Below are 24530 nucleotides of genomic sequence, written 5' to 3'. Positions count from 1 at the left end.
CTGAATTTTTACAGTCCATGCACAAATGTTGCCTCTGTGGCAAGTGGTCACCCACATCAAAGCACGAGGTGGCAGGGGCAAATCAAATGTCAGTACAACGATTGGGTCTAATTTCGACACGCTGGGGGATGTTGGTGATGCATAGCATAACTATTCTCAGTTATAAGCAAGCCTGGCACGAGACAACAATGATCTGTGAAGAAACCAGCAAGTGGAGGAGTGAGAACCAGCTGACATGCTAAACACGTCACTTCCTCTCTCGATAGCAATAGCAGACTAATAGTGCTCTGAAGTAGAAGTCATGCTGCGTAGTATAGGGAACTTAAATATGAATACATTATATGCTTTCCCCGCTCAATGTATGTGCTGACAATTCTTATCCTGTTTCTCTGTCTTGGCCTGTTTAGCTACAGCTGCTGTGCAGTGCCACCTCGTCTGTGCTATCGCTTTAGGGCGCTGATAAAGTTTGAAACCGTTTTGCGTATACAAGATGTTGAGTTCGATTTTTCCACTACCAATTTCTCGGTGTTTTATACAGCGCTTGCGCTACTATCTTACTGGAGCCAAAATTAAATTGTAGCATATTAATTGACCTCGGCAGGATGAAAGGTTAAGAAAACCTGCCTAGTTTCAAATGCGATGCCTTCCCATCAGTTAGGCTTGTCGTTCTACAAACAACACACCATCAGACTTGTAAATTCTGGCCACTGAAGTTCATTAAAGGTAAATTTACTTCACAAATATTCACGGTGCGTGTGTTCAAACTCAATTCGATTTTACTAATCGGAGCTCAGTCCTTCCTACAGACCTACAGCATTTTAAGGGCCCTCGGCAAAGAAAATTAGCAGGTCCTCCTGTTTAGGTCCTGTCACCCTCAGTAGTCCATCCACCCTACTTTGCCTTTCTCTCCCCCCTCCCTTCCTTGTTTCTGACACCCTCCCTCTAGCCCATTCACAATTCCTTCCAGTGGTCTCTCTGTCTTGTGTTCTCTTTTTCTATTAATTCTCGGTGCATTCATCCTCACATGTGGGCACCTAGTCACTCCCATTTGTACCCTCTCTATCAATCCTCTTGCGGTCGTCCATTCGTCCTTTTTTCCTTTGTCCTCCATTGTCCTCCATTTTCCTTTCCTGAGTCCATTCATTCGTTCTTTCCTTTGTTTATTCATGTTTGGCTCATTTATCTTTTCTCCCTTGAGTCCATCCACTCAGCCTTTTAACTGTTATTTGTCTGTTCGCACAAGTGCCTCATCTTCTCCCATTAACAGTTGGCTCAATTTTGAATTTTCACACTTACTTTTGTATCTCTCCACAGTGAGGTCAGTCCTCCAAAAAGGCAGGGGCATATTATCAAGGCCGGCGATAAAGTTATCGCCGCTTTAGCGGCAGTTTCCTGCCACTAAAGCGGCGATAATTTCATTGCAGTTCTTGATAATATGCCCCATAGTTATCAATGATGTAGCAGGTACAGTGACACCGGAACTCTGGGGTGTGATGGGCCTGCTGGTCTCCAGTTGTAGCTCTTTTTAACCACCAAACTAGGTGATGGCAGCCTACTTTCTTTGCTTGCAGTAGCAAATGTGACACCTTTGCTATGCCACTTTACCTATTTCTCTTACTGGCTGGCTATTTAATGCATCGGACAATGGAACCATTGGCCCAGCACACATCAGGTTTGAGGGTGAACCTATTGCTTGCCTTGAGTCAGGGCAAGATTCCTGCCTGTGGCATCGCCTGTCTCTGTGTGTCCTCACCCTTGCTTCATACACAGCATGTGCGATTAGGCAGCATTCAAGCTGCTCACCCATCCTAACAAGCCCATTGTGTTTCTGTGCGGTGCTTTGCTGCTATCCTACTTAAGGTATTTCAATCTCTTTGTCTCTTCTTCTGACACTCTTATTCCTCCCCTTGATGGGCTACCTCTGTTGTAAACAAATTATTTTAGGTTGGATAGCATCAGAGCTTTAAAAGCGATGGAAAAAAGGGGTGGGGGTCTAAAAGGGGCGTGGTCTATGTAATTAAGGGGTGTGGGTTAGACATATAAACTAAATTTCTGTGATTCCCAGTACAGTACTTTAGAGCACAGCAGGAAACCAGTATTTTGGTTCCCTGCTGTGTTTTCTTTTATAGCATCCAGATATATAATGTAACAACTGGCATACACGTAAAACCAGACTGAACCACTGGATTTGTCAATAGTTGTTAACTGTGTAAGAAATCAGTAACAGCAATGATTTTGTTTCAAATAAATAACATTAAAACATTTTCAGTTCTGAAACTCGGAAACTGTGATTTCAATATTACTGAGGCCTGCGGAAGGGGTAATGGCCTTCAAAGTGTCTCAATCACTCCTCTTATATTCAATTTGTTCCACATGCACGCCCTTTTTCACTCCACACCTCCTCCATCTATATATCACACACCTCATCTTTCCTCTTCAGCACCCTCTTTTCACTGTCTCGTCAATGCACTTGCTCACATCGCCTTCACTTCACCACCCCCCAAAACACACAGTGCACCCACTCTCCTGTAAGCTCTGCATTGTCTTTTACTTTAGCCTTGTCAATATTCATGTATGGGCCGCTACTAATCACGGGTGGTGGGGCGTTGGGGTGAATAATAAAAATTAAAATGCCGCGGGTGCTGCCACCTCTGCTCTGTCTCCTCTGCACCAACAGGAAGCTCGCAGCCTCCCAGAAGCCCCTGTCCAATCACAACGCTGCGTAAGGCTGTGTAATGCATCCTGGTGGGGAAGATGCGAAGTGCGTGTAACTGTTTGACCGGCCCTCTTGGGCCGGTCAAACCGCCATGCGCACTTTAGAGTGTGCTTTACACTCGTCCACTGCCCCCTGCACTGGCCAGCCTGGCCCACCCGCCCCACACCAAGGCAGGAAGGAAAACAAAAACTATATTAACATTAGTTATTATCATTTCGTTTTCCTTTTTACACTGCTCGGGGAGCAGTGGGGCAACGCTGCTCTGCCTTAGTGAAGAGGCACCATTGTCAATATTTTGACAACTGTGTACCTCCTTCACATACATCTGCATAGAATCACAATTGCAACTGAAATGTGTAACCATTGCCCTATGCGCTCAGCAGGGAGGCCAAGTATTGGATGACCATCTATTCTGAACACCTTTCTGACCCACTGGAAGAAACTCAAGCTACCTTCGGCCTCCACTCCAGGGCGCTCAGCCATGGCCCGTTATAAATACATGGAGAGGACTCAGTTCAAAGTATGCAATATGCAAGTGTAATAGGCGAAACGAAAAAATCTGGGAATTAAATATTACGTAAAACATGTAAAATATAAACCAAATCTTGTACAGGAATTACCTAAACTTTGTTTACATATGTTGTTCAAAAATAGATCAGTATTTTTTCCATTGCTGTTAAAGACATAATGATAGATAGTCCGTTTTTAATTACTACGGGTTTGAGACCCGGCGCGACCCGGTCCACTCAGAGCCCTGGATAGCATTGTGCATCGCGCAGCCCCCCGTAAGCATTGGGTCCGAGTTGGAGACCCTCTCGCCATAGCTTCAAGAGCGACTCCTCTGTAGTTTTGAAAGCTGCACCGCTCATGTAAGAGGGTAGATTTCCTTTTTCAGTGGGGATGCTTTTTTGGCGGACACGTTACAGTCAAACAGCTTCCGTCAATAGTGCATTTATTCTTTTTAACATTTCTTTTCTGACCCGGTGAATTATTGTTGTCGTTGATAAACTCGAATGAAACCTCCTGTAGTTTTGCTCGCCTCGTCCGAGGGTCTGGACTTGGAGAGCAGGCGGGATGGCCGTGCAGGCGCGCGCACCATGTATGGCGGTGTGTGTCTCGTGGCTCGCTGGAGCTGACCTGTTTTGTGTTAGTGTACACAATAGATGCCTTCATAAAGCCTACTGTGTGCCTCGGTATCAGCTTCGGCCGCTGTGCAAACAAGTGTTTGGGCTTCCCAGACGTCTGGGCCCAGTGAGTCAGCGTGCAGGTGCAGCCACAGCTGTGCGCAGTGACAGCAGCGCGCGTGAGTCACCGCCTCCCTTTCCCGCCTTTCTTTCGTTTCTTTGTAACCTCTTGACCCAATATCCCAGATGTGTTTGGTTTAGGATTTACGTTCGGTTTGTATTTTCCAGACGCGTTAGATTTGACAGGGTTGTATGGAATGGGATGGGAAAGCAGGTCTCGTGGGCTCTTGTTTATCTGAAAATGCTGCAGCAAATAGGGGGCGGATGGGGGCGCAGGGGCGAGGGGAAAGCGCAAGCCGTTTTTTATTTGTTTTGTTTCAGTTTTAGCGCTAACTCGACCCAAATGTATTTGGGCGCTTTATTTACATGAGCACCAGTTACGTTACGCAAAAACATCTTCATTTTTGGTAGGCAGGAGTAGTTCTGGTTGGGCAAGGGGTTTGTAAATAAGCCTATGTGTTTTGCTCAGAATCCCAGGATGTTGAACCGACGCTCGAACCTGATTACCAAGCTCCAAAGTCGGTAGCTCTGGCTGTAATGCCACAACCCCCCTCCCCCTTTTGAATTTAGAAGGATAGCGGTCTTGTAACAACAGCCCGAATAACTGCATGTCACTGACAAATACATTTTGCACTACTTCTTGTGCAGACTCACCGCACCGGAAGTAGTCCTGCCTTGTACATGCAGAATTATCAGCGAATACATTTAGCAATGCTTACCCTAAAGGCTCACCATACCTGCCTTGTACTTACAGAGTTACCAGATTGGATGTTAATTCGGGCACCACTATAGTACTTAGCTCCCTGGCGCTGCTCCTGCTTAGGCTATTCTTGGGGGTCTTGGAGGTGAATATCAGCCAATACACAGTGGTAGCCGCCACCACAGTTATAGTTAGGGCAGAGTTTCCATAGGGAGAGTGTTTTTGTTTTACCAATAACTTTGGTGAATCTGCACAAAACTGTCCAAAAAAGTTCATTCATATTAGCTCCTTCCTGGAAAGGTTTGTGCCGATCCATCATTCGGGGGCCAAGAAAAAGTGTTTTTCTATCTTAACTCCCAAGGGAAAATGTTATCTCAAGTACAGAAAAAATAGCTGAACGGAACAACACTAAATTTGGCAGAAAGTTAGAACTTTAGTCAGAAAGCATTCTTTTCGTACTTTGGTGTATATCCTTTCAGCTATTTTCGAGTGAGCTACAATTTCAAAAGGTGCTTGGGGTGGTCTTAAATAGGTTAAACAATAGGTATATCTGGACTGTTGTTCCAGCGGTACTCTGGTGATACCATAAATGTTTTCTAAATGGATCCTCAGTTTGTCCAACGGAGCTTTTTCTTCCATCTGTCTTTTTGGTACCTCGATAGAGATACTGGTCTCAACAGTATGGCGCAAGCTCATTGGCTGGTTGCAACTTGGAGGAAACATATTTTAGCCGTAATTAAAAGACTCAGGGATTTAGTCCCTGTGTTCTGAAGTTATATATATATATTTTTATATATAAGGGGTAGGGTATGAACACCATTTCCCCTGGTACTGGTGGTAGTTACCCAAGGCTCAAGAATAATAAAAACAATTGTCACCGATACCAGACCTCGAGAAGCCTCGCATAAAGAACCATGGGATTCCTGCTAAAGATTCCACCATATGGTACAGTGAAACCATGCAAGCTTCAGCGGATGAAGCTTACTCAGTCCATTGGTACCATGGAGGTGAAGCTTGAGAAGTGGGACTAGTGAGATACAACAAAAAATGTAAATGTAGAAAGTGTGAAGTGGAGAATCCAAGGGGGTATAGATGACTGTAGGGTGTTGGGGCACAGTCTGGCTGGTGGTCAGCCCTGTGGCCAACTGCCCCTGCCACAGCCGAAAGTTCACCGCAGGGTGGTAGGCCACATACAGCAGGGTGTGGCTGCCCAGGGGGGGTTGCCTAGTGGAGGTCTGGCAACATGTAGCATTGGCAACATGCAGCATTGGCAACATGCAGCAGGATTTGGGTCTAGCACCTGTGGCCAACCCCACGCTACACATGCCCTATGGCTGTACACAGTTGGAGGGTACTTCCCAAGGAGGATTTGATGAGTCAATCCCCTGCTGCTCACATCTCTTGACTGCACACAGTGTAGGGTTGACCATTAAGGGTGGTTGGATGCAGAGCTGCCAGAGATGAAAAGCCCTGCGGTCAACCCCCTCTGTTCACAGCCAAAGGCTATGTGGAGCAGGGGTTGGCCCCTGTGATGAGGGGTGGCCACAAGCAGCAGGGGCTTTGGGCGCAGACCTGGCCAAATGACGGGCCCCACAGCAAATGTGCTCTGGTAAAGGATGTCCACAGCTGGGGATTGGCTACATGCAGGGTTGATTGCAGGGCCTAGCCTGATGGCACAGCCCTGTGAACAACACCATGCTATGCATGACTCAATACTATGCAAAGTGGGGGATCAGCCACCTGTAAATTTGAGTGTGAGGCACTTCTGCTGTGCACCGCAAAGGGGATTTGGATACAGGGTAGTGAAGTGCTGACTGGCTGTGGGGGCTCCACATAGTAAGCACACACCTTTCCTTTTTTAGAAGTTCTGGGCTCCATGGTACTGCAGTGGAAGGAACATAGAGGAAGGAAAACTCAAATGGGTTTCCCACAGCACCCTATAATTGGTTCAGAGGACCCCATGGTACCTGATGGTTGGTCAAATAAATAAACAATTAAAGCAGCTGTTCGATTAGAGACTTGTTCGATTAGCGACTCATGAGATACTTCTAAAAAAAATAAGCTCACACCCTTTGGAAAAACCCTGAAAAGATTTTCCTTATCAGCATTACTGGGCCCTTCACAGCCTCACGCACGCTGCACCTTGACCAGGGACTCCATCCCCCAACAACCTTTGCGCCTGGAGGCGTCAACCTGTTTCTTCACACCCGAAGGCGCTTCAAGAGAGCTCGGGGCTCCTGCAGCACGGGAGCCCTTCACAGCCGCTCGCACACTGCACCTTGACCGGGGACTCCATCCCTCAACAGCCTTTGCGCCTGGAGGTCGCCAACGGGATTTCTTCGTGCGCGGAGGCGCTTAAAGAGATCTCAGGGTTCCTGCAGTGCAGGCCATGCGCGGGCATGCCCTGGTGGAGCCCGTACAAAGCCCGGGCCAAGGGCAGGGCCATCTGCCCTCGTCCGCGGCCGGACTAGGCTGGGCTGGGCTGCATCTTTTGGTCTGAGTAAAGCTGTAAGGGAAGTTATATTTAATTCTTATAACTTTACGAATTACAAATCTTGGAGTGCACGCTTGCAATTTGGAAAATGAAAACTTACGTCAGCCTCAAATAGCGGCAGAAAGCCTGCAAATAGTAATGTATCAATAACTATTTAAAGAGTGCAATGGGATTAATCAATAACGAAATTGTACAAGCGGAAGAGCGCGTTGCTGCCACCAAAACTGCATTAAATGCAGCCTTAAAGTAAACAAGGACAGACAGAGTGACAGTTGAATCTGACCCGATTATTAATAAGAATAGGGGAGAACAAGTATCAAACACCAGGGTTACAAAAGAGGGTCCTTGTGTCGCAACCCTACCACTGGAGATATCTGTACTGTCAAATAGGACGACTTTGTCTCCCCCGCTAAAAAGTGTAAACAACAACTTGCAACAGCAGGAATGGTACCTCCAAACTAGGTAGCAAAAACAAAGCAAACAAAAGAAAGGGGAAAAGCACCCTGTGGAGCCAACGGAGTCGGACACAGCTCAAACAACGTATAATATCAAAGGCATCAACACCATTTTTAAAAAGCTCCATGGGAAAATTGACAATATAGAAAGAAAGTTATTGGCAGAAATCCAAACTGTGGAAAAAGACATCACCCAACTATTGAACTTGGTCAGGGAGTTACTTCCCTAAACATAAACGTCCAGGGCAATGTCTGATAGAGCCCTTGACGAAAACAGTAATGATCGTCATATGTTGACAACTGATAGAATCCACCCAATGATCGCTCCTCACAATAATGAAGCTTCGGCTGTACAATCCATACAACCTCCCACAGGGCCCGATTCACAGAACTAACTTAAGACAAAATCCTAAACTTACTAACATTTTGGTTAACAAAGAAGGCACTTACTCATTTTGGTATTCACAGAAGGCACTTACTCATTTTGGTATTCACAGAAGTTAGGAGTGCTAACTTTAGGACTCCTAAACTGAGAAAAATCCTAACTTTAAGACTTTTGGTATTCACAGAAGGCATTTAGGAGTCCTAACTTTACTACTCCTAAACTGAGAAAAATCCTAACTTTAAGACTTTCGGAATTCACAGAAGGCATTTAGGAGTCCTAAAGTTAGTAGTCCTAACTTTACTACTCCTAAACTGAGAAAAATCCTAATTTTAAGACTTTCGGTATTCAAAGAAGGCATTTAAGAGTCCTAAAGTTAGGACTCCAAACTTCTATGAATACTGAAATGAGTAAAAACAGTCTCAACTGCGGCAATTCCCTCTAAGGCAGGGAGAGCCAAAGATGGCCTAGTTGTATTAGTTTAAGTTACATCATCATTAATCTTAAAGAAAACCTATACTAAATCGCAGTTTTATCAATATTTATACTTTTGTACTAAGGGAAAACATTGTGTAGTAATCGTTAATATTTAAAATACATTTTTTACAACACCAAAAGTAAGGTAAGCATGTCCTTGGAGGAAGAATTACATTCATTCTTAGAAGGTATAATGGAGGATTACATGCTTATTTGGGCAGCTGATTTTAACAGTGAAAATTGTAAAATTTTAAATGGGATTAATTATGGCCATAGATATGAACAAGGCGACCCTTGCATTAATTTTCCTCATAATCCGTATGGAGAAGCAATTAATGCCGCAGGGTATAAATACAACCTGGAACTTATGGAGCAAAGCGAAAGAAAAGGTGAAACTGCTATCCATACTCATGAAGGAGTAAGATGCTCATCTAGTATTGATCATGTTCTAGTGTCAGGAAACTGTAAGGGCCTAGTTGAAAACTTTTATATACAGCCAAGCCCGTATAGTGATCACCACCCTTTAATCCTTGAGCTGAAGCTAAGTTTAATACAGCCGGAAAAGGTATGCTTAGCAACTGACATTAAAACCAAAGGGGAAAACGGTATTTCTATAAAATGGGTAGGTGTAAACCCCAGAGTATTTATGGCTAACATATACCAAAAAAACCAAGAAAATATAAACACTTGTTTGGATGGATCCTCCCGGTATACAGACATAATATCGACATTTTGTAACATAGCGGATGCAATCTTGAGAGACCTAAAACTCTAGAGTAAGAAAAATGCCGGCCACTATCCTAAATGGTTTAACCAACAATGCTCCAAATTAAATCAGGATTTAAAAGAAGCACTAAAAGTTATAACTAGGGATAGGGAAAAGGCACGCACCATGTAGACAAATGTCCAACAAACGCTAAGCACAAGGAAATTCTAAATTAGGGAACTTGCATGGGATGAGCTAGCCTGGACGACTGAGACACGCGATTCTGCTTTATTTTGGAAGACACTTTTTTAAAGAACAGGCAGCCACTAAGATCGAGACCCTAGTATCACCGGAAGATTGGCTAATTCATTTTGAAATTACATTTAAGCCCAATAACGAGGCTAGGGATAATATTAAGCTTATACTTGTTGATTCTGTTGAGTTGGCTCCTATCACCTTAGATGAAATTTAATCTGCCATAAATAGAAGTGCAAATGGTAAGGCCTCGGGCCTGATGGGATGCCTACTGATATCTTTAAGTGTAATATAGAGTTTTGGTCACCAATTTTATTAAGGGTCTGCAATGCTACAACAGAAGGTGTAATACCTGCAACGTGGGTGGAGAGTGTCATAGTTCCAATCTTTAAGAATGGAGATAGAGGGAACGCAAAATGCTATCTCCCTATATCCCTACTTGATTCAACATTGAAGCTGATGGGTAGAATCCTTCTAGAAAGACTCAAAAGTTGGTCAAGTGAAAATAACATCATAACAGAGTCCCAGTATGGATTTAGAAGAGGTATAGGGACTGTTGAGCAGTGCGCTAACCTCAAACTATTGTTTGAGGCCAACATAATCTTTGTTTTGCAGATCTCACAAGCACATTTGATCTAGTGAACCATGCAAAATGATGGCAGACCTTAATATGGATGGGAGCCCCAAAAGATATTGTAATTTATCTGTCACAAATGTATCCTATATTATCCTCAAGAGTAAGATACGACCCTAATGGCAAATGAACACCCCTTTTTAGAGTCACTCAGGCATGAGGCAAGGCTGTGTATCTGCACCACTTTTATTCTTCTTTTATATTAATAATGTTAATGTATCCCTGCAAAGTTTGAATGCCGATACTCCAAGAGTTGGTAAACGTGTTACGCCAGTACTCCGGTATGCCCATGACGCTGTTTTGTTATCCCGGACAGCAAATGGGCTCCAATGTTTAATTGAAAACTTTACACAATTTATGGCTGAAAAAGATCTAATACTTAACCTTAGTAAAACCTTCACAACAATATGTGGGAAAGGATACTAAAGAGTAGAAATCATCACTTAGAAAGTGTACGTATTGAAAGAACGTAATCTTTTTCATAACTAGGACTTCTTTGTAATGGGAATGGAAGTTGGGTCACACACATTGACCTATTTAAATTGAAGTTTACACGAATACTCAAGGGCATTTTTAGACTCTCTAAGAAAATTGGGAACAAAACAGTGAGAGAAATCCTGACCCTATTCAGGAGCAAGTGCCTTACAGGTACATGTTATGGTGCAGCACTAGGGGGAATGGCATACTGCACTTCTCTACAAATACAAGAAAATAAGTTCCTAAGAAGGCTTTTAGCCGTTCTTAATTCAACCCAATTGATTGTAGTCCATAAGGAACTGTCAGTCTCCCACATAAGCGACTATACTAGTATAGCAGCTCTCATGCTCTGGCACAGGATTTGGGCTAAGGAGGAGACCAAATTCACAAAGGAAATAGTAATGGACTGCCTTGCCCTTGACTATTGTAAAAACATTCCCTGGCTGAAGTACATGTATAACCTACTAATTGAATGTAAGGTGGGTGTTGATCTTAAAGAACCCAAGCTAATACAGAATTACAGTAAAAGGAATATAAAAAGGAGGCTACTAAAATAAAGACACTTTTCTAGAGAAGTAGCAGCAAATTCGAAACAGACTGTTAGATCATATCGTGAAGGCCCACTGCTACTGGGCGTCCAACCGTACCTTGTATTGACAAGAAATTTACAACACAGGTTCTACTTAACAAGGTTACGGTTGGGTACCCTTCACCATCTGAGTGCATTGCCCGTAATGGGCAAATGGAGTCATAACCTTCCGAAATGCCCTTGAGATTGGAAGTCAATACAGTCCACATTGCACTTTATACTCTTTTGTAACTTTTACAGAGACATCAGAAAGCACGTTTTACAATCCCTATTTTTAGAAAATAAATTGCATTTTTATAAGCCTGCTTTTACCTATTTATGTAGCTTAGAAAATGGAAAAATCTGTAACGCGGTAATTGTTTTTGTGCAAAGGTCAATTAGAAGAAGAAAAAAATATTCCAATCTGAACTCCCTAATATATGAGAAAGACTAGGTCTTTGTAGTATAGGATAATGTATTGACATTGGAAATTATGTACTGTATTTTTATGTGCCCCGTAACCAACGGTTATGAACTATAGGAAACTTTTAAAAATATTTGCTGGATGTACTGTATGAGAATTTATTTAATGATTTTTTTTTAGAATGCTCTTATGGTTGTAATTTATATACCGAATAAAGATTGTTTGATTTGATTTGATTTATTGGGTTGATGTTTAACAGATGAAGTTTTGTGTAACTGCAATACAAATCCATCATGGGCTCCAACACCAGGAAACACCAAGCACATCAATCACAAGGCGTATTAGAGGTGCAGGGTCTGAAGATGATGTCATTATTGTTATCCACGCCACTTTTGCAGCAGCACAACAACCAAGGCTAGAGAAAGAATCAGCAATGTAGCAGTTTTTCATACTTCCAACTGACCAAAACATAAGTGTGCAGGAGGTTATATGCACTGTGTGAAAGCAGGTGCTGCATAGAAGAAAGCAAAAACAACAGTTGATGGACAGAATGCAGAACAATGTTATACATTCACCCCAGTACAGAGATCTGGGCCTAAATCCATCGTCTTTTTGCTCACCATGCCATTCCAGTTTGAACCCAGCCATATGCAAATCAGTCTTGACCCTGTGCCCCACGGGAACAGTCCAGCCCGAACAACCAAGCCAGGTCCTCCCTGGACTGGAAACAAGAATCCTAGGACCGGTTTCGGGCTGTCAGCCCTCATCAGCCAGTATAGCTTGATTCCAGTGGCATGGAGAGCCCGGGACTCACGTCTGAGCATACCTGTCCCACTCGGGGTGACAAATGCAAAAACAACAGTTGATGGACAGAATGCAGAACAATGTCATACATACATCCCAGTACAGAGATCTGGGCCAAAATCCATCATTTTTTTGCTCACCATGCCATTCCAGTTTGAACCCAGCCATATGCAAATCAGTCCTGTCCCTGTGCCCCATGGGAACAGTCCAGCCCGAACTGCCAAGCCAGGTCCTCCCTTGACTGGAAACAAACATTCTAGGACCGGTTTCGGGCTTTCAGCCCTCATTACCCAAGGATGACTTGGTGAGCAAAATAACGATGGATTAAACCCAGATCTGTGACTGGGGGGTGAATGTTTTGCCAGTGTGCAACATTCCGTCCATCATTTTGTGTGTTTTGCATAGAAGAAAGCATGCACAATGTTCTATGGGAACCAGTGCAATCCAAAAACACCTGAGGGCTAAGGAACCCTGAGGGGAAGTTAACAAATTAATATTTTCACAGGACATTGAAGACCATCTCAACACAGAACATAGAGATTTGTGCAAAAAACTAAAGAAATAAAATATGTTTAAAATAACCTTAAAAAAGATATATATTTAAATATGAAACAGTCATTTTAAACTCTAAAGAAAAAAATAAAAATAAAATAAGTGTGAAAAATAATACTAAAAAATACAAACAAAAAAATAAATAGAAGTATGCATGAAATCTCTACTATACACAACCAGGTGAGCTGGATTAGAAGTTTGTTCCCAGTGATGTGCTGGCCACCTGGCCCGATCAGACAGTAGATCGTGCAGACAAACCCCTGCTGTGCACGGCTAAAAGCTGTACACAGCAGGGGAATTGGCTTAATACGATAAAAATGCCTGCCTCAGAAATGTGTTGAAAAACGTGAAAGTAATATTATAGTTAGGTATGGATAAAAAAATCAACTTAAATTGCATAAATAAGCTACAGAAATCACTGAAAAAAAACAAAGGTTAAAGTGATGGTATAGTTAGGTGACAAAGTAACAATTAGTGTGATGTTTAAAAACAAAACAAATACTGAAATTCACCAGTTGTAGTTCAGAAAACTAACTATAACTTGTGTCAAACACGATACACTGCTAATGACCTCACGTATTACATAACTCATGACATCTTAAATGACATAATTGATTACATCAATAATGACGTCTCAAATGACCACCCCGCTCATACCCAAACTCTGCCTATTCAGTCCCAAGTCATGGCTGACACAGCATTTGACAGTGCGCAGTGTGAGGTTGAGTGCAGTGCTGACCTCTTGCAGGAGTCTGTTTAATTCCCCCGCTGCACACTGTCTTTAGCTGTGTGCAGTAGTGGGCTGGACTTGACCCAACCCACTCCAGATGGCAAAACCCCACAAAAGCGGCTGATCGCAAGGTTTTTGAACAGGCCATTCTCATAATTTATTTATATACATTTTAGTGGAAAAGCAATACTGAGCTACTGCAGTACCGCTGGGGGTGCTACACTGGGTAATGTAGTAAAGGCACTAGTACTGCAGTTCCAGCCCCCTGAAATATAGATATTTGTCATCTTAACTTGAAGTTGGGATCCCTTGGAGCCCTCCCCCAACACATATGGATATGGGGTTTAGAATGTGCCCACCCTGCCCTCTTATGTGGCCTTACAGTTTTTTATCAGGACTCAGGGACGATACACCAAGTCCTGTAATTGCTGTCACAATGTATTCTTCATGTTATGGTGACCCAATCAGGATATGGCCATCCAATTTGAATGAGCCAATTAGAGCCTATCTAGATACTACTGGTAACTTTTTACTAACTCTTTCATGCCCAATGTTAGGAATGTGGGGTCTCTAGTTGGCAATGGTTTGCACCTTTGTCCAAGTAGGGACCCTTCTTCCTAGCCAGGTTAAGGGGGATACACTTCTAAAATAACTTCTGCTCACCCCCTTGTTAGCTTGGCACAAGCAGACAGGCTTATCTCAGAGGCAGTGTGTAAAGCATTTGTGCACACATACACTAATACAGTGAAAATACAACAACTGGACACCACACCAGTTTAGAAAAATAGGTAATTTTGATCTAAACGAAACAATACCAAAACAACAAAAATCCAATATACAATAATCAAAATATGACTTTTAGAAGGAGAAAACTGTTCTGTCCATAGCAAACTGTAGATACAACACTTTCAACACAAAGTACCTTGGATGCTTCAAAATCATAAACAAAAACAGCCGCAGGGAAGGTGATGCGTCGGTTCCTTACCCCCAGGGAAGGTGATGCATCGGTTCCTTATGCCCAGGGAAGTTGATGCATTGGTTCCTAACTCCAGGGGAGGTAATGCGTATGTTCCTTAGTGCCACGCAGGGCAGGTGATACGCCGGTTCCTTACTGAAGAGGAGGTGATGAGTCTGTTTCTTACCGCGGACAGAGAATTGTTGTAGGTTTGCCGTCCTGCTACGATGCATAGGGATTCGGGGAAGCATTGGTTCTCAATGCAATGGTGCTGCGTTGATCTCTCCAGCCACGGTCTGATTATGCGTGGGTTCTTGCAGTCATACAGCAGGGCCTGCCTCAGAATCAGTGCGGTGATCTTGGACTTCGGAGATCGGTGTTCGGGATTCGGCGTGCAGCGATTTCTCCAGCTGTGGGCAGGCACTACGACGGTTTCTTCAGTGGCATGGCGGCAATGCATCAGAAATGGGTGTGGATGCTTTGCGCTTCTTTAGTTGCATCTCTTTTATAGCTCCCATTAGCAGTATCAACCTCCACAGGCCCAACACAAGAACAGGCACCTCTTAGCAGCTCAGAACTCCCAGCAAGGAAGTTCAGGGGAGCTGATGGTGAAGTATTTGTGTCCCTGAGACTTCAAAACAGGAGTTCTACTTCAAGTCTTGGAGATCTTCTTCAAGCAGGATACACAGCATACAGCAATGTCTTTGTCCTGTCCTTGGCAGAAACAGCCACTGCAGGCCAACCCCAAACAGCACACAGCAAAGGAGCAGTACTTCTCCTTCAGCTTTACCAGTTCTTCTTCCTGGCAGAGGTTTATCTTGAGTCCAGAAGTATTTTAAAGTCCTGGGGTCTAGCCTCAATATTTATACTCAATTTCTCTTTTTTTCTCTTGTGGCAGAGAGGCTCTGTGCTCAGTCAAGACCAGTTCAGTCTTCTCTGGTCCAGCTTCCCGGCAGGAGTTGGAGACAGCATTGTGTAAGGCAGACCAGGCTTATTCAGGTGCAATGAAATCTTCTCCCCCGACTCTCCCAGGTCTATTGCGCACAGCCCGGACACATCCAGGAAAGACAGGACACACCTCAACACCTCAAACCTCCACCCCAGTGGCTGTCTACAGTGAATGCACATCCCCAGCCCATGTCACTCCCAAGACAGACAGTCAATCCACAACCCAGCAGAAGCACACAGAATGGCTAAGCAAGAAAATACACACTTTCTAAAACACACTATATAAAAATCATCTTTACTAAAAGGTGCGTTTTTTTATTCTGAGTTCAGGAATACTAAATTTCATCTCTCTATCTTGTCCCAATAGGAAGTAATACTTATAAGATGTTGTAAATAAACTCCCATTCCATCCTATGGGACAGATAGCCTTTCAATAGTGAAAAACGAAATACACTGGGGCATTTTCTCAAGGACTTATCACCGCATTAGCGGCACTTTATCGTAGCCAAAGTTGCGATAAATTTATCGCCCCATTCACAAGCTGGTGCTAACATCCGATATCATCAGTTTCCCTGCGATAGCAGCCACAAAAAACATCGCCACAGATGACACCGGCAACTATCACTAATGAGATACAGAGTAGGCGTTCCCGTGCAAAAAGCAGCAACAACACCACTTCGCAACATTCTCAACGACCAGCCAGATCGGCGATAAGTTCACAAAACAGGCTATAAGGCGCGTTAGAAGGAGGAATTTAACACCTTCTCTTACCTGGTGTAAAGTCAGATGACAATCTGCACCAGAAAAGGGAGCCCAGCCCAGAGTCCCACCTGAAGAACAACAGATGCCATGGAGCTACTGATCATGCAGCCCGGAGCCCCAAGAGGGCAACAACACCCACCGCCACCACCCCCAGGCCCGCCACCCCCTCAGACCCCCTGCCCTGCCCCCCCGGACTACCACAGAGCCAGCGCAGAACAAAACAGCGGACCTTCAGGAAACGCACCAGCCTCACAGACTTAACACCAGAGGATGTTGTTGCCCACTACAGGCTCAAAAGGACAACCATCCTCCGGAATTCTGAATATCATTGCCCACAGGCTGACGGTACCAACACAACGGACAAACAACATCCCACCTCAGACAAAGCTGCTGGCCGTGCTGCACTTGTTGGCCTCTGGTACCTTCCAACCAACAACCGCTCGAGTCGCAGGAGTCTCACAGCCAGCCCTATCAAAGTTCATCACAACTGTCTTGGATGCCATCATCAGCCTGGTACTCCAGGACCTTTAGTTCCCCCACACTGCGAAGGAACAGCTGGAGACCAAGCAAGGCTTCTACACCATAGCTGGCTTCCCGCACGTGTTGGGGGAAATTGACTGCACACATGTCCTACTTGTGCCCCCTGCCGACAGTGCACACAATTACCGCAACAGAAAGCACATGCATTCCATCAATGTTGAAGATGAAGTTAAAATGCTTGTAAAGCGCACGACTACCAAGTGGTTTCTTGGCGCTAGAGATACAGGCCCCGGGGGGGTTGGGGGAGGCTACTATGGCGAGAAAGCTTGCGAAAAAAGAAGAGTCTTCAGAGCTTTGCGGAAGTCGAAATAGGAAACAGAGGACCTAATGGTAAAAGGGAGAGTATTCCAGAAAGTGGGAGCAAGAACGGAAAACTTAAGGCCCCCTGACTTCTTCTTCCTAAAGCGAGGAACAGAAAGAAGAGACTAGTTTGAGGAACGCAGCTCTCTGCTAGGGATGTATACTTTAATTTCGGAGCTGATGAAAGCTGGAGCGGTTCCTGCCCGAGCCTGAAAAGTCATGCAGCCCATCTTGAACAAGGCCCGTTCCCAGATGGGGAGCCTATGAAGGGCTTTAAGTAAGGGTGTGACATGATGTGATTTGGGGAGGTTATAGATAAGTCGGGCAGCTTGATTTTGGACAAGTTGAAGGCGCCGTAGGTCATAAGCAGGGACACCAGTGTACAGGATGTTGCCGTAGTCAAGACCTGACATGACCATGGCCAACAAAATGAGTTTAAGAGCAGAAAAGGAAAAAAAACGTGAGATCTTGCGGATTGTGCGAAGAATCAGGAAACAGGATGAGACCACCGAGCTGATCTGGGAGTGCAAGGTAAGGTTGTTATTGAGTTTTATCCCTAATGTTTTGACTGAGGAAGAAGGGGAAGGAGAAGTACCCAGAGAAGGGGGCCAAAATAAGGGGGTCCAGGGACTGGAGCTGCCACCTGTAAGAACCAATTCAGTCTTGTCAGGATTTAACTTAAGGTAGTTGCAGTTTATCCAGTCCCTAATGAAAATCATATCGGAATGAAAATTGTGAATGGACTTGGGGGAAGAGGAAAGGTTGAAAATCAGCTGGAGATCATCGGCATAATTAAATACTGTGATCTCCATCTGCTGTAATGCAAAAATAAGAGGAAAAATATATAGGTTAAACAAGAGAGGGGAGAGGGAAGAACCCTGAGGAACACCACATTGAACATTGCGTGAGGGCGCAGAAAAGTCGGCCAGGTGGACGACCTGCGTGCGGTCCCTCAAAAAGGAGGAAAGCCAAGCCAGGGCGGGGCGGGCCCCAAATGCCGGCCGCCTCGACACGGGTAAGAAGGATGGAATGATCAACCGTGTCGAAGGCGGCGGACAAATCAAGGAGGACCAGCGCCTGGGGCAAGTTGGTATCCATCCCCTCTCTGAGTTTGTCCAGGACGGAGAGAACTACGGTTTCGGTGGAATGCGATGGGCGAAAGCCCGCCTGACAGGGGGCTAGGAAACCGCTATCCTCTACAAAGGCACTAAGGACTTTAGTAACATGGCATTCCAGGATTTTGCCCAAAAACCGAAGGAGAGAAATGGGCCGGTAGTTAAGGAGGGAAGTGGTATCGGCACCAGGTTTCTTTAAGATAGGGATTATTATCGCTGATTTGTGTGAGTCCGGAATAATGCCCTGCGTAAGGGAATCATTGAGGATGGTCAGAGGAAGCAAGGGGCAGGCCGAAAAGATCTCCCTCAGAACATATGCAGGGCATATGTCGGAGGGGGATCCTGACTTGACCCTGATAAGCAGGGACAGGAAGATTTCCCTAGTCAACAGAGGTATTTAATCAAGGTGAAGCAGGTTGGGCGGAGGTTGAGCACCAGAAAAGGAAGAGGAGGGCAGTGAGATATTAGATTTAATAGTGGCGATTTTCTCAATAAAATAATCATTGAGAGAATCGCAGAGGGATTGGGAGGGACAAGGTTTAAGAGTAACTCTATCCCAAAAAGCCAACTCCTGGACCGTGGAAAAAATTTCCTTGGGTTGGTTTTCGGCAGAGAGGATTTTCGAGGAGAAGTATTCAGTCTTAGCGAAAAGAATACAAAAAACACAGTTGATGGACAGAATGTAGAACAATGTCATACATTCACCCCAGTACAAGGATCTGGGCCTAAATCCATCGTTTTTTTGCACTCCACACCACCCTGGGTTAGACACTGGCTATATGCAAATCAGCTCTGTCCCTGTGCCTCATGGGAACAGTCCAGTCCGAACTACCAAGCGATGTCTTTCCCAGACCGGAATCGAGCATCCAAGGACCGGTTTCTGGCTATCAGCCTTCATCAGCATGGATAGCTTGACTCCAGTGGTGTGGAGAGCCTGGGACTCACGTCTGAGCATCCCCAGCCCACTCGGGGTGAAATTGCAAAAAACACAGTTGATGGACAGAATGTAGAACAATGTCATACATTCACCCCAGTACAAGGATCTGGGCCTAAATCCATCGTTTTTTTGCACTCCACACCACCCTGGGTTAGACACTGGCTATATGCAAATCAGCTCTGACCCTGTGCCTCATGGGAACAGTCCAGTCCGAACTACCAAGCCATGTCTTTCCCAGACCGGAATCAAGCATCCAAGGACCGGTTTCTGGCTATCATCCCCTTTTGTTTCGCTTTAGCGAAAAGAATGGCTTTTTTATATTCGTTAAGAGCGGAAATATACTGGAGTTTTAGCGTAGGGCAGTATGCGCGTCTCCAGGCACGCTCTGCCCGCGCGCTATAAGTTTTTTTCCTTTGAGCTCGGCATTGAACCATCTGTTAGCGTCATGGGCGCGCCTAGTTCTGACGCGTCTAAGAGGGGCCACTTGATCGCACGCTGTAGAAAGCCAATTGTTGATGGTAGCTGCTTGAGACGAAAGGGGTTGTTCCATAGGAGTGGGGCAGGAAGCTGAAAGGGAGGAACAAAGGGTAGGTAGATCTACATGGTTCCAATTTCGCGCCCAGGTATTCCTGGGGAGGGGAGGTCTTTTAGCAAGGCTTTGATCAAAGAAAAAAGAGACCAGGAAATGATCGGACCAGGAGCAAGGAGTAACAGCAGGGGGAGAGACAAGGATGTTAAGTGACCAAACCTGATCCAAAATGTGACCGCGGACGTGGGTGGGGGTATGAACATGTGGTATAAAATTTAAACTAAGAAGAAGTTCAGTGAATTCTTTTGACACAGGGTCCTCAAGAGGGGCAGAGGGCCAGAAATTGAAGTCGCCAAGTACCAGGACAGATGAGTTGTTCACTGCTAGAGTTGCCAGCAGTTCCTGAACAGCGAGAATAAAATACGACATTTGTTGTGACGGGTGATAAAAAAGTGCACAGGTAAGAGGGACTTGAAAGGAGGCAGATCGAATAACCAAACAATCGACCGCCATAATAGAAGGAAATGATAACAATTGGAAGTGGAGTTCAGAACGAACAATCAGAGCTACCCCACCACCAATCTTCCCCTCGGGCCGATCTGCATGTAAGGCATAATAGGAGGAGGGGAGAGCCGCTAGCACATTAGGCAAGGAGTCAGGGGAAAACCAGGTTTCTGTAAGAAACAGAAGGTCTGGTTTATGAGTGTCTAGGAAGGCAAACAATTCAAAGTGATGCTTGACTGCAGACCTAGTATTAAGGAGAAAATCTGAAATGACAGGGGAGGAGCAAGGTGGAGAAGACAGCTCCGATGTGGTAGTAGGAAGGTGAGCCAACAGTGGCACTTTTAAGGGAAGGGAGGGGATGGGATTAACCTGGCTAAGGCCAAGTTTGTCAATGTGGGCAACAATAGGGGTGCCTAGCGGCCAAGGGCCTTGATATGAACGGAGTTGTTCCGAGGAATAAGTTAAAAAACGGGCATAGAGAGGTGCCCCTAGCCCCGGTCGGCCCCGGACGGGCGCAGACGGGCTTGCCTTTGGCGCGCCGCCGGCGCACCCGCTGCGCGCGTGTGCTGCGCGTGCGCATGGGCCCAAGTTTAAGTAGGTCTAAGAAGCGCGAACACTAGAGCGCTGATCTATGCGGCAGGAAATGACGTGCCTGAGATGGTGTTGGCACCCCGTCAGCCCTCTGATAATAATGTGGAGGCAATAGTGGACCACCAGGGACTCTTCACCAACGTCATCGCCAACTACCCAGGCAGTGTGCATGATTCTTACATCTTCCGACAGTCCATCATCAACCAGCGCTTCCAGGATGGTACCTATGGAAATGCACTGCTTGTTGGTAAGTACCAAATGAACACACCACACACCTCAAATCCACAATCATGCAACTCACAACTGTGGGAATGCACATGTTATAAAATCACATACAACATGCCAAACAACATGCCCACGTACCAGACACGACAACACAAGTAACTGTGGTAACCGTGGCCAGCCATGTAGACAAACCATCCACGTCATGGCACCTCTGCGCACACAATTCTGAATGTGGGGAGAGGTGGGAAACAGGAATGTGCGAAGGAGGCAAGTGACCGATGAATGAGAATGTACACAATGCCAAGTGTGGCGGTGATGTGCTGGACAGACTGCAGTATGCAGACCACAGATATGTCCATGTCGACATATACTGCTAATAATAATAATAATAATCCACATTTGTATAGCGCACAATCACCCGTTAGGGTCTCTAGGCGCTGGGGGCCGTCGGGAAGATTAAGCAAGCTATTGCCCAGAGTCGCATGGTGCTGGGCTAACCTGCCGCCGGAGCCGGGGATCGAACCCTGATCCCCAGATTCCAGCGTCAGTCGCCCTGGCCGCGGCGCCACACCTCTCCCTCTCTACTGCTGGTGTTTGGAGTGCAGTGGATTGTGGACGCAGCCATGTTACCTCAGCCACCTCTGATACGGTTCAGTCTGGAGGACAAAAGGACAAAAGGATCATCGTTACGGAGGTGATGGAACACTACCAAAAACTGCTCTGGTGCCACTAACTCTGTGTTTCACAAGCCGGCCTACGTTGCTGCCAACTAGGTCACACAGTTGGAATTGAGTCTTGATTTATTTATGGCAGAGTTTATATCATTGTACAGGCCTCATCGCAGACTGACTGCATCCCCCTTCAGCCCTGGTGCCACTGACTCTGTGTCTCGAAATTCATGGACACTCTCTGGTTGAACTTTGGTGGCGTCTGAGTCTATGGCCTGGGAGTTGTCTTCATCATCATGTAGCTGATACTGACTTGGTGGTAAAAATTAGGCTGTAGCATTCCACTCCTCCATGCCTGTTTCTGCTTGCTTCTGCCCTCTGCATCATGCCCTGGAAGGACACCTTCCACTCGCCCCCGAAAGACACTCTGCGACATTCTCCTTGGACATCAACCAGGACCCGCTCAGCTCTCATGGCCCTACCTCAGTGCAGCACAAGTCACCGTCCTGTGGCGGTGTGCCTGTGCCGGCCGCAGTGCATCCGGGGCCAATAACTCTGTGCAGCTCAAATCATGGACCCTGTCGGATTGAATATTGGATGGCCTCTGGGTTGATGACCTGGGGGTCATCAACGCCATGTGTCTGTGGTCCTGCACTGTCCGCTTCCTCTGGCCTCAACTGCCCCGAGTGGATGTGCTTCTATTGCTATGTGTGTGTGCTGCATTATGGGAGACTCACCCCTGCAGCTGTGATTTTGCTTCCCTTTATCCCTTTTGAGGCGGTGTGCCTTGACTTTTGTGCTTTTATGGTGCTGAGATGTTGGCGACTTTGGTCATTTGTGCTCTTGGACGGTTTTTATACTCTTGTGCATTTTTTGTCTGCAGATGTATTGTTGACGTCAGGGGTTGTTTGTGCACGTGGATGTGTCAGAGTGTGACCTGCTCCTTTCCGGATGTGGTCCACATTCAGCCACCTCAGTGTCGTGGCGTGCACAATGTCATGATGATTGTACTGCAGCCATGCTGATCGTCATGTAGTGTCACTTGCATTTTCAGTGTGGCTCACAAATATGCATCTTTGCTGGGTTTCACACATGTTCATGTGTTGGTTGTGAGATTGGTGATTTGTGTGGTGGGACCCCTTTAAGCACATGGTAGACGGGGGCCTAATTGGTGTTTGTATTCGTGCTGCAGTGTGCCCAAGGGATCAGGTACATGATCCAGGGTCATTGTGGGTGTGCAGTGTGCTACACATCATTGTGCATGTGTGCCATTGTACCCTTCTCCCCCCGTTCCCCCATTCCCTGGTCGTTACTCAACCTGCTGATGTTGTGTCAGGTCATATAGAGCTGTGTCCGGACTCCCAACTCCTTGCACCGTCTCCACACTGATGACTGTGGTCACCATTTCCTCCAGCTCCTCCTGTGGCCCAGAACTCCCACCTCCAGTCGCCATTGCTGCCTTCCTGTTGGCAGCGGGTTTCTGCTTGGTTTGGCTTTTCACATCATGCCAGCGCCTCTTGACCTCCTCGACACTCTGACTGCATTCACGTTGTTCACGATGGGCTGCCATGTTTCTGTTTGTGTTGCCAATGACACAGTGGAGGTGACAAACAGTTGTTGGTAGTGTTCTATCACCACCGTGACGATGATCCGTTTTTCCTGCGGACTGAACCCTGTCTTTCTCTTCCTCTTCTCCTTGGCCTTCCGACCCAGAGGTTCCTTGCTGGTGGTCTGTGGGGCTTGTGGGGTTCACGTTGACCTCTGCACTCAGTCCTGGTGCATCCATGGTGCTACGCAGTTTATTTTTTCCCCCTTTTTTTCTGCTTTTATGGTGCATTTTCCCGCAAAGACGCGTGGGAATTGCAGGCCTGTCACTCGTTATCGCTGAATTTTGTATCGCAATTAGCCTCATCGCTACTATTTTAGTGTTTTGTGGTTTTTAGGAATTGCGTTAATTTTAACGCGGTCATTTGATGCATTATTGTGAAACTATCACATGGTACCTCGGTGTTGAGAATGCAACGTTAACACAGCGCTATTTTCGCGAGCTAGACTGTGATGTGAAGTGTTGTGTTAAGCTAATTTTGTGATGATTATCACAAGTTCCCAAGAATAACCCCCACTGTATTTCACTATCAGGACATGTCACACACATCAGTACATGTCCTATCTTTCACATACACTGCACCCTGCCCACAGGGGTACCTTGGACCTACCTTAGGGGTGACTCATATGTAATATAAGGGAAGGTTATGGCTTTGCAAGTGGGGTGCACTTGCCAAGACATGACAGTAGAGACTGCGCGCAGACACTGCAGTAACACGTCTGAGACCCCTTTGAAAGGCTGCTCATGTGGGTGGGACAATCAGTGCAGCAGGCCCACTAGCAGCATTTGATGTACAGGTCCTGGGCACACACAGTGCACTGTACTAGGGACTTAGTAGTAAATCAAATAAGACAATCATGGAAACTTCTATCCATAAACAAAGTTAACAGGGAGAGCATATGCACTTTAGCACTGATTAGCAGTGGTAAAGTGCCCAGAGTCCTAATACCAACAAAAACAGGAGGCCAAAAAGCAAAAAGTCTAGTGGTAAACCAACGGAAAAAGCTAGGTCGAAAACCCACCCTCAAAAACCTTTTTTAAATGCTAGTTCCTCAACAACAGCTGAATGGATTTACCCTAAAAAAATCACAATTTCTGGGTAATCTTCTAATTTGTTCTGAGTTTGGTGTAATAACGCTCAGCGGCTTTTTTTGTACTAACAAAAACTTCCCTATGGGACTGCACAAAAAAATATATATATTCTATCCTCCACCCTTATATTGGTCCACGCT

At 45.6% G+C, this 24530-nt stretch overlaps 1 protein-coding gene across 1 annotated transcript in view; it reads left to right on the top strand.

The window, feature by feature from the left end:
• LOC144762279 (potassium voltage-gated channel subfamily KQT member 1-like) overlaps positions 1 to 24530 on the top strand; it is an 862620-nt gene that overhangs the window by 750749 nt on the left and 87341 nt on the right. The window lies entirely within an intron of this gene.

The sequence above is a fragment of the Lissotriton helveticus genome, chromosome 1_1 (assembly GCF_964261635.1).
Source record: "Lissotriton helveticus chromosome 1_1, aLisHel1.1, whole genome shotgun sequence".
Classification (NCBI taxonomy): Eukaryota; Metazoa; Chordata; class Amphibia; order Caudata; family Salamandridae; genus Lissotriton; species Lissotriton helveticus.
This window is presented reverse-complemented; position numbering and strand designations above follow the sequence as displayed.